Here is a 15,741-nt window from a genome sequence, read left to right as displayed (position 1 = left end):
TTACGCAAAAAAATTCCTTTAGAAGTTTCTATAGGGAGTCCTCTAGAAATTTCTACAGGAATTCCTTCGGAAGTTATTACAAAAAATCATTCGGAAAATCCTTCGAAAAATCCACTATGACTAAATACTATACTAAGTATAGTAAAAGACCGGAAGTAATCATGGGGCCAGCCACCACCATATAATCTATAATCAAATAAAATGTATGTGTGGTCTCTAATATGCAGTTATTGAATTTATGTGTGGGTACAAATTGCATATATTTGGGTCGCCAAATAGCAAAAATTTATGTGTGCGACAAATAAATATTGTCGCGCTCTTCTTAAACGCTCAACTCTTCGCGGTGATAACGCGCAAGCAAAGATTGCGCAGCAGCGCGCCCATAAGCTTTTACACAGGGTGTGAGCCTGTGCTGTTTAATTTAATAAGCCGCCGAATGGGGTTGCCATAGTTGAATAGCCGCCGTGTGTAAAGTAAATGGGCGCGCTCCGGCGCAATTCAACGAAGGCTGATTGAGATGATCACGATCTGAGTGCTTATCTTGGGATGCATAATAAACACTCAGATCGTGATCATCTCAATCAGCCTTCGTTGAATTGGCAGGAGCGCGCCCATTTACTTTATACACGGCGGCTATTCAGCTATGGCAACCCCATTCGGCGGCTTATTAATTAAACAGCACAGGCTCACACCCTGTGTAAAAGCTTATGGGCGCGCTGCTGCGCAATCTTTGCTTGCGCGTTATCACCGCGAAGAGTGGAGCGTTTAAGAAGAGCGCGCCAATATATTCAATAAATATAAAGAATTTTTTCGGTGATGCATGGGTTAATTCAGATTAGCTGATAATTGCTCAGTCTTGAGCTACAATCTACTTTACCGTTCTGGTGCCCGCAGTCTTTGGCCTGTCACTGTAGAAGCTGTCAAAATATGCAAAATCGTCCGCTTTTCATTTTTTGCGAGCTGACGTTGGTGTTAGTGCCTTCGCGCACCTCCTCATCGTCGCAGTTCTTCGTACGTAGCACGTGAAATTAATGAAAGTTGAATATTGGACTCCTTCATTTATAGTCAAAAAAGCAAGAAATTAGCCCGACTAATCCTTAATCAAGTCAAAAAAGGGTCTTCTGTTGCGCTCGCAAAAGAAGAAACCAACTGCTGAACCATTTTCGTTGCGTTTAGATTCAAAGCATCCGTGAAGCCTTTTCAACGAGTGGTCAGAAAAGTGAGTAAAGCCGAAGAAAAAGGTGTTGCGAAAGGATTCTCTTGTCATTGTCAAAAAAGGCCGTCATTTCAGGTCAGGAAACAAGACTGGAAAAATAGCCAAAACTGCGAGAAAATTGTTAGAAAAGACTGTTGCTCACAATACGTGTAATAATTTAGTGAAAATAATCAGGGATTCGACCAAATAATCTGCATCAGAAATTGCCCAGAACCGGATTCCTTCACCATCTAGCAAAGTGTGGAATCTGGCCTTCGCAACAGCAGCGATTGTCAACGTAGCAGCAGCAGTCATTGATTTTTTTCTGCATAATCCAGCTAGAAAAACTAGTTCTCATCAAACACAAGGTAGGTCATAAAAAATATTTTTTAGATTAAAATTTACCTATCGGCTTGCGATGCTTTCTTTGATAACAGTAGAATGGAAATTGCATAAGAACTTACACAAATCGTGCAGTAGTTTTCCTCAATGAAAGGGAAGGTGAAACACTTTTCCTTGCTTCCTCCATCAGTCCGCAGCAGCAGCACCACCATACCCTCATCTTTAACGTCATTCGCCTTTCAATGTGTTGTAGCAGCTTTGCTGTTGGTGCTCCGGTGCTGCACTCAGGTGTTGCAGCAGACAGCACTAACAAGTCAAAAAAGCACTGGGATGTTGACTCGTCTATTATTAAAATTGAATACATTCAAAACACGGTGGCTTTTTAACTAATTAATCATGCTTGCACGCAACGCTGTGCGTTGAGAAGGGATGAGCTGCACAAAATGTATTATTTTTAAATTTCTGTCCATGAATCTTTGCATATTAAGGCCATTATCAAGTTCGATTCTCGGTGCGATCAAGGTCAGCAGTAGCTGACGTCCTACCTATCGCTACCAGGATCTGGGCACTTATTTGTATCTGCCGGAAGCAGCAAAAAGTTGAAGTTATAACGCCCAACATCAAAGGTACATATATGTAGAACGATCATGTTCGAGGATCATTTTCTCGCTTCATAGCGATTGATAAAAATGAATTGAAATCTTGCCTTGGAGGTCGAAGTGACTTGAATTTTAAAGCAATGGAAGTTAATTGTTTGAACTTTGCATTTTGTCCACTTGTCATAAAGACGAATTTGTACAATCCCCTTGAATTCCACCACTTAATTGTATCTTGACAGATACGTATTTCGACCTCAACAGTAAGGCCGTCTTCAGTGTCTCGTACTTGATTGAACCGATTTGCCACTCTTCACCGTTTGAACAGCCACATTTCAATTGGTCAATGGTCATTTTTTATTGTTTCGATCGCAGTAAATGCGCTGTTGTATGTTTTCCGTAATGAATCTTACATATATGTAATATTATTGTATTGGACTACTGAAATTTGAACTTGCTCGCATTTTAAGGCCTGATATCTTGCTCTGTGCAGGTATGCCCATATTACACTCAACCCTCTTTTTACGTCACTTATTGGAGGGACGTAAACCGAATGTGACGTAAAAAGAATTTTTGCTAAAATTTCAAGTATTACACTTAATTTATTGATCGCTGGATACTTTTAAATACATTCACTTGTGTCTTACATGAGGTATTATAAGATCTCTTCACATTCAGGCATATGAGATGTTATACGATCTCCAAATTGTCCTGGAGTTTGAATCAAATGCTTTACCGAATCAACCAAGGCTTTCACGATGTTCCCAGCCTCGGTGTCAACTCAATTTTATCCTTCAATTATATGTCTTTCACTTGCGTCTTCAATTCTTCCATGTATGAAGTTGTAAGATCTCCAAATTGTTCTGGATTTTGAATCAAATGGTCTGCCGAAGCTACTGAGGCTTGCATGATGTCCTCAGCCGCGGTATCATCCCAATCATGCCCTCCGAGTATTTGTCTTTTACTTGCGTATCAAATCCAGGTATATGAGTATTGTGTTCCTTGATAATTCTTTCTTTAGGTACAAAATAATAGACCAATCTTACGATGTGGACTTAGTTCAACAACTGATCCGACTGACCACAGAACGTGGTATTTATGGCGGGTAGTATATAACGATGAATATTGATTACATCACACTATCACATCAGATTGTGTTAGTATCTCGAAAATATGTAGATTCAAAATTTACTTGGTCATTTCCTATACACCACAATTTTCACCCCTATTAAAGATTCCGAATGCATCATAATACAAATCATAATAACAAATATTTAAAAATTCAGAATTTTTGCTTTCACTTCATGAGCTTCTGTATTATACTTCATCAAACAATTAAAAGTTTAACTCGAACGCGTTCGTCAAACGCCGACCTTCTATAAACTCGAATTCGCCTGATCCTTGGATCGCTGTAATTTTCCTAATATACGTTCGGACCTTCGCACCACCGGAATCGTGACATCTTCCCACACGGCCTCTACTTCCTTGTTTTCCATCGGACGAGACCGTTTTTAAGCCGCCGTGCCACATTCGCTGAACCCCAGGAAATTATCTTCATTTGAAATGGAGCGTAAACGCTTGCTATTCTTCCTGCCTGCTTTTAATTTCAGGATAGGGTCAGTGGCAGTCACCTTGGTATTTTCCTTTAAATTTATGCTTTGTTTATCATTATGGGAATCCTTCTTTATCTTTGGTATTTATACTTTCTTAGGATTTATTAAGTCTCTCATAGTTTTCGGTGTGTAGCTGTAAACTTTCTCAGAGGGAAAACTTTCCTCTTTAGTCAAACAGCTGTTTCTGTAGTTTATGAGGAATAAATTTATCTGGTCTTCCGTTTGTAAACTTGCAACCTCCTTATCGATTAACATTTTTTTAGCACTTTTACTAATTTTACCGACCTTTCGGCTTGCCCATTGCTCGCTGGATGGTAGGGTGGGCTTTTCATCACTTTAATTCTCTGTTTTTCCAAAAAGAAACAAACGCAGATGAGTTACCATCGGTAACTACGACATCCGGTAATCCAAAATGGGCAAATAAATTGACAAACTTGCGAAAAACCTTTTCTGCGTCTGTGCCATATCTCATCCAGTCCAACTCTATCCACTTCGAAAAACTATCAACAATAAGTAAAAACACTTTTTGATTAAGGTAGAAGAAATCAGCGTGAATGCGACAGAAAGGTCGTGTACATGGGATCCACTTCGTTTCTACTTTTTCCTTTGGAGTAATCATCATTCTGTTACACGGCCCACAATATCGCACATATGACTCGATGTCCGCATTGATGTTGAAGCAATACACGGACCTTCGAGCCAACTGTTTCATCTTTACAACACCGCTATGATTGCAATGCAACAACTTCAAAACTCCTTGCTGCATCAATTTTGGAATGATGACCCTGTCATACTGATTTGAGAAAATATTTAGTAATTCTTTGTTTATTCTTTCAGGCCATCCATGTTGGTTATATGATAATATATTTTGTAGAAAAGAATCATTCTTCGTTTCGGCAGCTACTAATGAATAATCAATGGGAAAATCCTGAGAAAAGTTTATGCTTTTAACGAACTCTCTATCGCTGTCCTTTGGTACAGCTTGATCAAGTGGGAAACGAGAACAGAAGTCAGCATTTGACATTTGATTTGAAGGTCGATAAAAAATGTCGAAATCGTAGATTGACATTTCTAAAACATACCTTTGCAGTCTCGTTACATATAGTGAATTTCTTCCCGGTTTCCCGAAAATGGCCACTAACGGTTTATGATCCGTATAGACTGTGAAATGTTTTCCGTACAGAAATTTACGGAACTTTTTAGTGGAACATACCAGGGCTAGAGCTTCTAAATGCAAAATAGGGTATGAACGCTGTGCGTTGCTGAGCGAAAATGAAGTGAAACTTATTGGTTTCTCCATTCCATTTTCAATATGGGCTATAACACCCTCTAATACGTATCCAGAAGCGTCAGTCTCCAAAACTTTGGGCTTTTTTGGATCATAAAACTCCAATATATTAGCTTCTACTAATTGTCGCTTGCTACTTTTAAACGCTTGCTCACATTTTTTATATACCAAACAAAACTCACGTCCTTCTTCAACAATTGATATAAATAATGTAATTTAGGAGATAATTTAGGAATAAATCTTCCGTAATAGTTGATTAGGCGCAGAAAGGATTTTAGTTCACTTACATTTTTAGAAACTGAAGCTTTGCTAATTGTAGTATTTTTTTCCGGGCAAGGAAGCAACCCCTGTTCTGTTATAACATGACCTAGATAAGGCAAACTTGAGACAAAGAACTTACACTTACTCCAATTAACCTTAATGTTAGCATTAGCAAGTCTATTTAGAACCTCGTGTAGTTTTTGACAACAATCATCAAAATCAATGCCTGCAATGAGGACGTCATCTAAATAAACAGATACATAACCCAACCAGCACCTGTTCCATAACCCGCCGGAAGATTGCTGCGCTGGATGATGCTCCTTGAGGAAGTCTATTGTATTCAAACAAACCCTTAATTGTATTGATTACGACAAATTTTCTAGACTTCTCTGACAAAGAAAGTTGAGTGTAGCTCCCTCTAAGTCCAGAGAACAGAACACTTTGCATCCAGATAAACGTGCAAAAATGTCATGGGCAATTGGAATCGGGTAAGAATTAGGTATAAGTAGTTTATTAATAGACACTTTACAGTCTATAACCAAACGTATTTCTTGATTCTTCTTCATTACTACCGCCACTGGCGATGCATGTTTTTATCGGGGTTATGACGTTTTGCTTCTCAAAGCAATTCTAAATGTTCAATTACTTTATCCTGCAGCCGATACGGCACTTCATAGGAAGAAGAAAGAAGAAGGAAGAAGTGAGGTGAAATAAGGTGGAAAGAAGAGGGAAGAAGAAAAAAGGAAGAAGGAAGAAGAAAGAAGGAAGAACGAAGAAGGAAAAACGAAGAACGCAGAAAGAAGAAGGAAGAAGGAAGAAGAAGGTAGAAGGATGAAGGATGAAGGAAGAAGGAAGAAGAAGGAAGAAAGAGGAAGGAAGAAGGAAGAAAGAGGAAGGAAGAAGGAAGAAAGAGGAAGGAAGAAGGAAGAAAAAAAAAAGAAGAAGGAAGAAGGAAGAAAGAAGGAGGAAGAAAGAAGAAGGAAGGAGGAAGAAGGAAGATGCAAGAAAGAAGAAGGAAGAAGAAAGAAGAAAGATAGAAGAAGGAAGAAGGAAAAAAGGTAGAAGAAAGAAGTAAGAAGGAAGAAGGTAGAAGGCAGAAGGAAGAAGAAAGAAGAAATAAGGAAGAAGGAAAAAAGGAAGAAGGAGGAAGGAAGGAAGAAGGAAGAAAGAAGAAAGATGAATGAATAAAGAAGGAGGAAGGAAGAAAGATGAATGAAGGAAGAAGGAAGAAGGAAGATAAAAGAAGGAAGAAGGAAAAAGGAATAAGGCAGAAGTGGAAGGAAAAAGGAAGAAAAAAGAATGAAGGAATAAAGAATGAGAATAAGGAAGAAGGAAGAAGTTAGAAGGGAGAAAAAAAGCGAAGAAGGAATAATTGAGAAGAAGAAGAGAAAAGGAAGAAGGAAGAAGAGAAAAAGGAGCAAAAAGAAAGGAAAAAAAGAAAGTAAGAATAAAAAAAGAAGGAAAGAAAGAAAAAGGAAGAAAGAAGAAAGGAGAAAGAATAAAGAAACAAGAAGAAGAAAGTAGAAAGAAGAAGGGTAGGGAAGAGAAGAAAAAAGAAGAAGGAAGAAGGAAGAACCAAGAAAGAAGAAGAATGAAGGAAGAATGAAGAAAGAAAGAAGGAAGAGGAATGTAGAAAGAAGAAGAAGAGGAAAGAAGGGAGAAGAAATGAATAGCATAGAAGAAGGAGCAAGAAGGAAGAGCGAAAAATAAAGAAGAATAAAGAAGACAGATGGAAGAAGGAAGAAGCAAGAAGGGAGAAGGAAAAAGGAAGAGCGAAAAATAAAGAAGGATAAAGAAGACAGATGGAAGAAGGAAGAAGCAAGAAGGGAGAAGGAAAAAGGGGTAAAATGAAAGCATTTCTCATTTTTCAATTTTGCTTCTTTTTGCTAATTCGGCCTAATGGCCATTCGGCCTAATGACCTTCGGCCAAATGGCCTTCGGCCTAATGGCCTGACACCATTTACTTGCAATACTTTTATCTCAATTCAATTCGTCAAACTCATTTTTTTTTTTCAATAATTTTATCACCTTTGTGATTTACTAAAATTACGCGTTTCTGTTATTGTAATCACTACTATACAAAACTTTTGTTACCTTTGTTACACAGTGATTCCAATGGATTCCGTCACCTGTGGCCTTCGCAACTCAATTTTCCTTTTAAAATTCAGTTTCTATTCTTCCACTAGCACCTTTGTATCACAACTTTTGTTGAACACCTTTTTTCATTATAAACTTTTTACTCAAGCACACGCGATACTTTTCACGTTTTTCTCGTCGTCACTTATTGTGTCCCTTCATAATTCTTTCTTTAGGTACAAAATAATATACCAACCTTACGATGTGGACTCAGTTCAACAACTGATCCGACTGACCACAGAACGTGGTATTTATTGCGGGTAGTATATAACGATGAATATTGATTACATCACACTATCACATCAGATTGTGTTAGTATCTCGAAAATATGTAGATTCAGAATTTACTTGGTCATTTTCTATACACCACAATGAGATGTTTTAAGATCTCCAAATTGTCCTGGAGTTTGAATCATATGGTCTACCGAATCAACCAAGGCTTCCACGATGTCCCCAGCCGCGGTGTCAACCCAATTTTGTCTTCTGAGTATTGGTCTTTCACTTGCGTCTCAAATACAGGTATATGAGATGTTGCAAGATCTCCAAATTGTCCTGGAGTTTGAACCAAATGGTCTCATGAATCAACCAAAGCTTCCACGATGTCCCCAGCCGCGGTGTTAACCTAAATTTGTCTTCTTAGTTTGGTCTTTCACTTACGTCTCAAATACAGGCATATGCGATGTTGTGTGATCTCCAAATTGTCTTGGAGTTTGAATCAAATGGTCTATCGAATCAACCAAAGCCTTCATGATGCCCTAAGCCGTGGTATCAACCCAAATATGTACTTCGAGGATTTGTCTTTCACTTGCGTTTCAAAACAAGACATACGAGGTGTTGTAAGATCTCCAAATTGTCCTGGAGTTTGAATCCAATGGTCTAATAAATCAACCAAGGCTTCCATGATGTCCTCAGCCACGGTATCATCAAAATAATGCCCTCCGAGTATTTGTCTTTAACTTGAGTCCTAATTCCAGGTATATGAGATGTTTTAAGGTCTCCATATTGTTCTGGAATTTGAATCAAATGGTCTGCCGAATCAACCAAGGCTTCCATGATGTCCCCAGCCGCGGTGTCAACCTAATTTTCTCTTCTGAGGATTAGTCTTTCACTAACGTCTCAAATACAGGCATATGAGATGTTGTAAGTTCTCCAAATTGTCCTGGAGTTTAAATCAAATGGTATATCGAATCAATCAAAGCCTTCATGATGTCCTAAGCCGCGGTATCATCCCAATCATGCCCTTCGATTATTTGTCTTTTACTTGCGTCTCAAGTCTAGGTATATGAGAGGTTTTAAGATCTCCAAATTGTCCTGAAGTTTGAATCAAATAATCTACCGAATCAACCAAGGCTTCCACGATGTCCCCAGCCGCGGTGTCAACCCAATTTTGTCTTCTGAGTATTGGTCTTTCACTTGCGTCTCAAATACAGGCATATGAGATATTGTAAGATCTCCAAATTGTCCTGGAGTTTGAATTAAATAGTCTACTAATTCAACCAAGGCTTCCATGATGTCTTCAGTCGCGGTATCAACTCAATTATGTTCTCCGAGTATTTGTCTTTCACTTGCGTCTCAAAACAAGACATATGAGGTGTTATAAGACCTCCAAATTTTTCTGGAGTTTGAATCAAATGGTCTAATGAATCAACCAAAGCTTCCATGATATCCTTAGCAACGGTATCATCAAAATCATGCTCTCCGAGTATTTATCTTTCACTTGAGTATATGAAATGCTTTAAGGTCTCCATATTGTTCTGGAGTTAAAATCAAATGGTCTGCCGTATCAACCAAGGCTTCCATGATGTCCCCAGCCGCGGTGTCAACCTAGTTTTCTCTTCTGAGTATTAGTCTTTCACTAACGTCTCAAATACAGCCATATGAGATGTTGTAAGTTCTCCAAACCGTCCTAGAGCTTAAATCAAATGGTCTATCAAATCAACCAAAGCCTTCATGATGTCCTAAGCCGTGATATCAATTCAATTATGTCCTCCGATTATTTGCCTTTCCCTTACGTCTCAAATCCAGGCATATGAGATGTTTTAAGATCTCCAAATTATCCTGGAGTTTGAATCAAATAGTCTACCGAATCAAACATGGCTTTCACGATGTCCTCAGCCGCGGTGTGAACCCAATTTTGTCTTTCACTTGCGTCTCAAATTTTAGCATGTAAGATGTAGTAAGATTTTCAGATCGTCCTAAAGTTTGAATCAAATGGTCTACCAAATTAACCAAGGCTTCCATGATGTCTTCAGTCGCGGTATCAACTCAATTATAATCCCCGAGTATTTGTCTTTCACTTGTCTCAAATCAAGGCATATGAGGTGTTGTAAGATCTCAAAGTTGTCCTGGAATTTGGATAGCTTTCGAATTGCGTCTCAAATTCCGCCATGATGTTGTTAGATCTCCCAATTGTTCTATAGATTGAATCAAATGGTCTACTGAATCGAACAAGGTTTGCATCATGCCCCCAGCCACGATATCAACGCCATTATGTCCACTAAGTGTATGTAGATTACTTACCAAATGAACAATGACTTGCATGATGTCCTTAGCAACGGTATCACCCCAATTGTGTTCTAATATTGATGGTTTACTTGCGCTCCTACAAATTGCCCTAGAGTAGGATCCAAATAGTCTACCAATCTGCCCTATGTCCCCAGCACAGTTATGCAACCAATCGCGTCCTCCAAGCACATTTTTTGTACATGAGATGCGATATTCTAGGCCTTCCAAATTGACCTGGAGTGTGGGCAAATAGTCCTCAGTCCTCTAGTCCGCGTCTTCAGAGTCCATGCACATGTTTTGTATATGCCTGGATTTGAGACGCAAGTGAAAGAAAAATACTCGTAGAACATAAATGGATTCATACCGCGGCTGGGGACATCATGGAAACCTTGGTTCATTCGGCAGACTATTTAATTCAAATTCCAGGACAATTTAGCGAGCGAACGAAAAATACTCGGAGGACATAATTGGGCTGATACCGCGGCTGGGGACATCATGGAAGCCTTGGTTGATACGGTAGACTATTTGATACAAACTTTGGGATAATTTGGAGATCTTAGAATAACTCATATCCTACATTTAGGACGCGAGTGAACGACAAATACTCGGAGGACATAATTGTATTGTTACCGTGGCTGGGGACATCATGAAAGGCTAGGTTAATTCGGTAAACCATTTGATTCAAACTCAAGGACGATTTGGAAATCTTACAACATCTCATGTGTCTGGATTTGAGACGCAAGTGAAAGAAAAATACTCGGAGGACATACTTGGGTTAATACTGCAGCAGAGGACATCGTGGAAGCCTTGGTTGATTCGGTAGACCATTTTATTCAAACTCCAGGATGATTTGAAAATCTTACAACATCTCATTTGTTTGGATTTGAGACGCAAGTGGAAGAAAAATACTCGGAAGACATAATTGGGTTGATACCGCAGCTGAGGACATCATGAAAGCCTTGGTTGTTTCGGCAGACCATTTGATTCAAACTCCAGGACGATTTGGAGATCTTACTACATCTCATATGTCTGGATTTGAGACACAAGTGAAAGAAAAATACTCGTAGGGCATAATTGGGTTGATACCGCGGCTGGGACATCATGAAAGCTTTGGTTGATTCATCAGACCATTTGATACAAACCCCAGGGTAATTTGGAGATCTTAGAATAACTCATATGCCTACATTTGAGACGCGAGCGAACGACAAATAATCGGAGGACTAAATTGGGTTGTTACCGCGGCTGGAGACAACATGGAAGCCTTGGTTGATTCAGCAGAACATTTGGTTCAAACTCATGGGCAATTTGGAGATCTTAGAACAACTCATATGCCTGGATTTGATACTCCAGGGAATTCTTGGATGACCTGGAACGGTATTTGGTTTTATATATCAAGTAGGACATGAACCATTTTTAAATAGAGATAATAGCGCTTTCATTACGTTTGTAGACCTTATGTCCTTGGTTACGCGTGTAGACTCCAGGAATTTCTTGGATGACCTGGAATGGAATAATAGTAGAAGGCAAAATATGAATATACAAAGCATCTACTTTGTTCTTTGGGTTTCTAAGAGTGCCTTCTTATAGGCTTACTTTTGGATGTCAATAATGTTTCAAATTCTTTTCACGTCACGTACCGTAAAAAGGAGGCCGTGAAACGAAGTGACGCAAAAAAACTGCCGTAAAAAGAGGGTTGAGTGTATTCATCTTTTATGACTTGATGAACATTAACTATACGATTTCCTTTACCCACTTGCCCCACTGCACCTTACCTCTAATCGAAAAAATGGCATTTCAAATTCGAAGCATTTCAACATTTCAAATAATCCATTTTTCATTTGATTTACATGGAATAATATCTATAAACTATTTAATTGATCAATAATACTAACTCAGGCGAAGCCAATTGAGTTTTTACATTATCATTATGTAAATTCTATGATTTTAAATTAATATTCAATATTGAATTCAGCGTTAGCTGTCCCGTATCTGTGGGGAGGCTGTATGTATACAAGAAAGGCAAAAATAATCAAAAAAGCATGCATATGAGATCATCTTTTCCCACGTATCTCCTAGCAGGAGCAACAGGTGTTTACAGCTTTAAAAAAGCAAAAAAGTAGAAAAGGAAACTCGGTGCAGTGATTCGTGGTCATGCCAAAGATCTTTGATTAATTAACTAATGCTCTTGCGAATCGGTTTGTAATGCAACCGATGATGTTTGGTTCGAAAATGCATTACTTTTCAAAGGAAACATAAAATGCGATCTCGTGCATTTAACTACAGAAAACCTGCCGGATAGCGCGATATAAATAAAAAGTAAAAGACACTTGAATGGGTGGTGATGATAGCAGCTAGTCTGACTCAGCTGGGCCGCCGCCGCACCGGTTGAGTTTCCCATTCATGATCAGCTGGCGGTTGCATGAAAATGCGGTCTTACATGATACACTTTTTGGTACGCGTTGATCTAATTTTGTTGTTTCTTTCCCTTCTTTCGATTTTACTAGCGCATATGTATGGTACGGATAGGGTGAATACAGTTTTGTTCCCCTATACCCATTTATTCAATTTGCTTTTCGATAATTCGGTTTAACAACTATTTTTTTCTCTAAGGAATGTTTCTCTTATACTCAAATTTACTATCTATAATTTTCTATTTAATGTAACGGCAGGTATTTCTACTTAGATTCTATTTCCCGTCGTGTGTAAGTAGGAGTAAAACTGTTTCATCACAAACGTACATGCCTAATCATGAACTAAAAATCATAGAGAAATAGAAATTCAAATTTCAGAATGTTTTCAAAATATAGTTTTTAAGCGTTTGGAAGTAATTTGGATGAGTGAATATATCTTTTCAACCAAATAAAAATTATTTTAAATAATACCATCTGGCACCATGTCGGCGTTGAACGTGCATATTTTTGGTTACGTCGAATTTTCTACCGTCCCGAGAGAGAATGAGAGTAAGATGTTGAGAGATTGAGCGACATTTTGCTTAGGCCGGGAACTGGTTTGGAAGTGGGCCGGATATGCAATCGCTATGACTGAAATGAGTGCTGCACATCGTTAATTTAAATGAAAGCTTTTTCAAACGATGTTTACCAAGAAAAGCTATTTTTAAGCAGAAGTGAACCCCTTTGCAGTATTGCACGGCCGACGAAAATCAGGAAAAGTTGCTTCCTGTCATAAATATCAAATAAATAATGCAGTCGTATGCATTAGACCTCTTCATGGTTTTCAAAAATATCCAAAATTCAACCGGCCAGCCCAGAATCACAATGCTTATGCTAAAATTAGTCTTCTGTCAAATTTTCAGCTAATTCGGATAAAATTTCGAGGTGGCTCAAGTCGATTTAGTGTTTTTGGGCTATTTTCAGTTTTGGAAAAAATCTAACAAGAGATATAAACGTCGAAAACTATCGCAACAACCTCTATACGGAAGCTTTTGGTGTGCTCTACAAGTCTTGTGAACATGTCGATTCGTTCCGTTCACGTTTTGTCCATGTTAAAGCGATTTTCAAGCTTTTAAGTGCATAAAAATACTGTTTCCCCCAAACGTCGTTGTTCTACAAAATTCTTGAATTTATGACAAATGATTTTTAATTTGTTATATTATTATTCCTCTTTTTTCCCTGGAAATTTGAGTTATATAATTGCCCATGTGTGATTTACCGTTAAATTCTTAAAAATCAGAAGCTGAACATTTGTCATAAATTTGCACGCTGAAATTTCTTCAAACAAGTTGTTCGAACAAAGAAGCTTCGATTTCACTTGTTACTACGATGCACTCGATGTTAAAAGCATGCAGACATGTGGTGAAATTAACAAAATTTGGAAGTCGTTTGTTGTAAGCATCAAATATCATATGATTTGATTTATGTTTTGTTCGAACAACTTGTTTGAAGAAAACCTAACGTGCAAATTTACGACAAATGTTCAGCTTCTGATTTTTAAGAATTTAACGGTAAATCGCACATTGGCAATAATATTACTCAAATTTGCAGGGAAAAAAGAGGAATAATAATATAATAAATAAGCAATCATTTGTCATAAATTCAAGAATTTTGTAGAACAACGACGTTTGGGGGAAACAGTATTTTTATGCACTTAAAAGCTTGAAAATCGCTTTAACATGGACAAAACGTGAACGGAACGAATCGCAATGTTCACAAGACTTGTAGAGCACACCAAAAGCTTCCGTATAGAGGTTGTTGCGATAGTTTTCGACGTTTATATCTCTTGTTAGATTTTTTCCAAAACTAAAAAAAAGCCCAAAAACACTAAATCAACTTGAGCCACCTCGAAATTTTATCCGAATTAGCTGAAAATTTGACAGGAGACTTATTTTAGCATAAGAATTGTGATTCTGGGCTGGCCGGTTGAATTTTTGATATTTTTTGAAAACTTGAAGAGGTCTAGTATGCATGTTAGGCCGGGAATAGGGTAAGAAACTCTATTGATAGATATAGGAAGGACATAGGATGTGTAAGGCAATACTTAACAATTCTTTTATAGTTTTATACATACTACTAATTACTAATTCGCCAAAGATTCAGTTCTTTTTTTAGGATTAGTTGATAATGATACTTGACCATATGATGTAATTTCGCATTTTGTAATTAATTATGAGTAAGCATCATTGGGGCCAATACAGCCTGTTGATGTATCATATAAACAAATAAACAAACAAATATACATACTGTATCTAACAATGACTAAACACTAATAAGACCTTTATGTTGGAACTTAACAGACAACCGACAACAACACAGTGGCAATAACAGATCTAAAATATAGAAGACAAGTTGTGTTTTACATTAACTATACAACTCACAATTATAGAAATGACTCAATAAATAATCAACGCCTAACGTACATACAAACAATACTGACATATTCAAATTTTGACTAGACTTTGTTCTATGTGACTACTTGACTGACCAAACCACATTCCTGAAAGTTTTCAAGAGGATTATGTTAGCTGATTCCCACAGTCCGGTGTTCATTTGGGCAAAGTAGACTGGTTCTTCCGACATAATGTCAACTTTCAAAAACCCAACCCACCCCGATCATAGCAAGCCTAAAAAAAATTCTGGAGAATTTCCGGTATTATTCTTGGTGAAATCTAGGAATTTATTCGGGAAATCAATTAGGGATTACTTTGTAAATTCTTCTGAGTATTCCCTCGGAAATTTTTTATGAATATATTAAAAAATACTAAATTAGTTAGGATTTTTCAAAGCAATTCCTGGAGGAACTTTCGAAGGAATTTCTGGATCAGTTTTCCAAGGTATTTTTCAAAGAGATCACTAAAAGAGTGTCTATAAGAATGATTAGCAACTTTTTCAATTATTTCTGGACGAATTTCCAAGATAAAAACCGAAAAGAATTCCCGGAGGAATTTCAAAACGAATTTCCGGAGTATTTTTCGTATGGTTTCTTTAAGAAATTCCCGAAAGGGAACCTGAAGGGATTTTCAAAAAAAAAAGAAAAGTGTAAAGTGATTTGTAAAGGGTTTTTGCTGAAGAAATTCGTTAAAGAATAGCCGCAGGAATCCCGAATGGATTTTTCAAAGGAGTTTCTAAAGTTATTCTCGAAGAATTTCCAAAGCATTCTTTAAAGCAAAATATCCGGAAAACTCCTCCAGGTGTTTTCTAAAGCTTTCCTCAAGATTCTTCTGAATGAGTTCCTAAAAAATACCAAGGAATTTCAAAAGAATATCCGAAGCATTCTCCGAAGGTTTTTACAGTAAAGCAGTAATAGAACGCTAGTGGCGCTGTAACCATTGAAATTATTCTTCCAAAATATG

At 37.7% G+C, this 15,741-nt stretch overlaps 1 protein-coding gene across 3 annotated transcripts in view; it reads left to right on the top strand.

Moving 5' to 3' along the window:
• The first annotated feature begins 960 nt into the window (after positions 1–960).
• LOC134213232 (eukaryotic translation initiation factor 4 gamma 1-like) overlaps positions 961–15,741 on the top strand; it is a 30,188-nt gene continuing 15,407 nt past the window's right edge. The window contains exons 1-2 of one of the 3 annotated variants that reach the window (XM_062692004.1): positions 961–1,219; positions 1,292–1,563. The gene's annotated coding sequence lies outside the window, so the exon portion shown is untranslated. Of the gene's footprint in view, positions 1,564–15,741 lie in introns of all 3 variants that reach the window. The other 2 variants (XM_062692003.1, XM_062692002.1) reach the window with 2 other exon arrangements.

Source organism: Armigeres subalbatus, chromosome 2 (assembly GCF_024139115.2).
Source record: "Armigeres subalbatus isolate Guangzhou_Male chromosome 2, GZ_Asu_2, whole genome shotgun sequence".
NCBI classification, from domain to species: domain Eukaryota; kingdom Metazoa; phylum Arthropoda; class Insecta; order Diptera; family Culicidae; genus Armigeres; species Armigeres subalbatus.
This window is presented reverse-complemented; position numbering and strand designations above follow the sequence as displayed.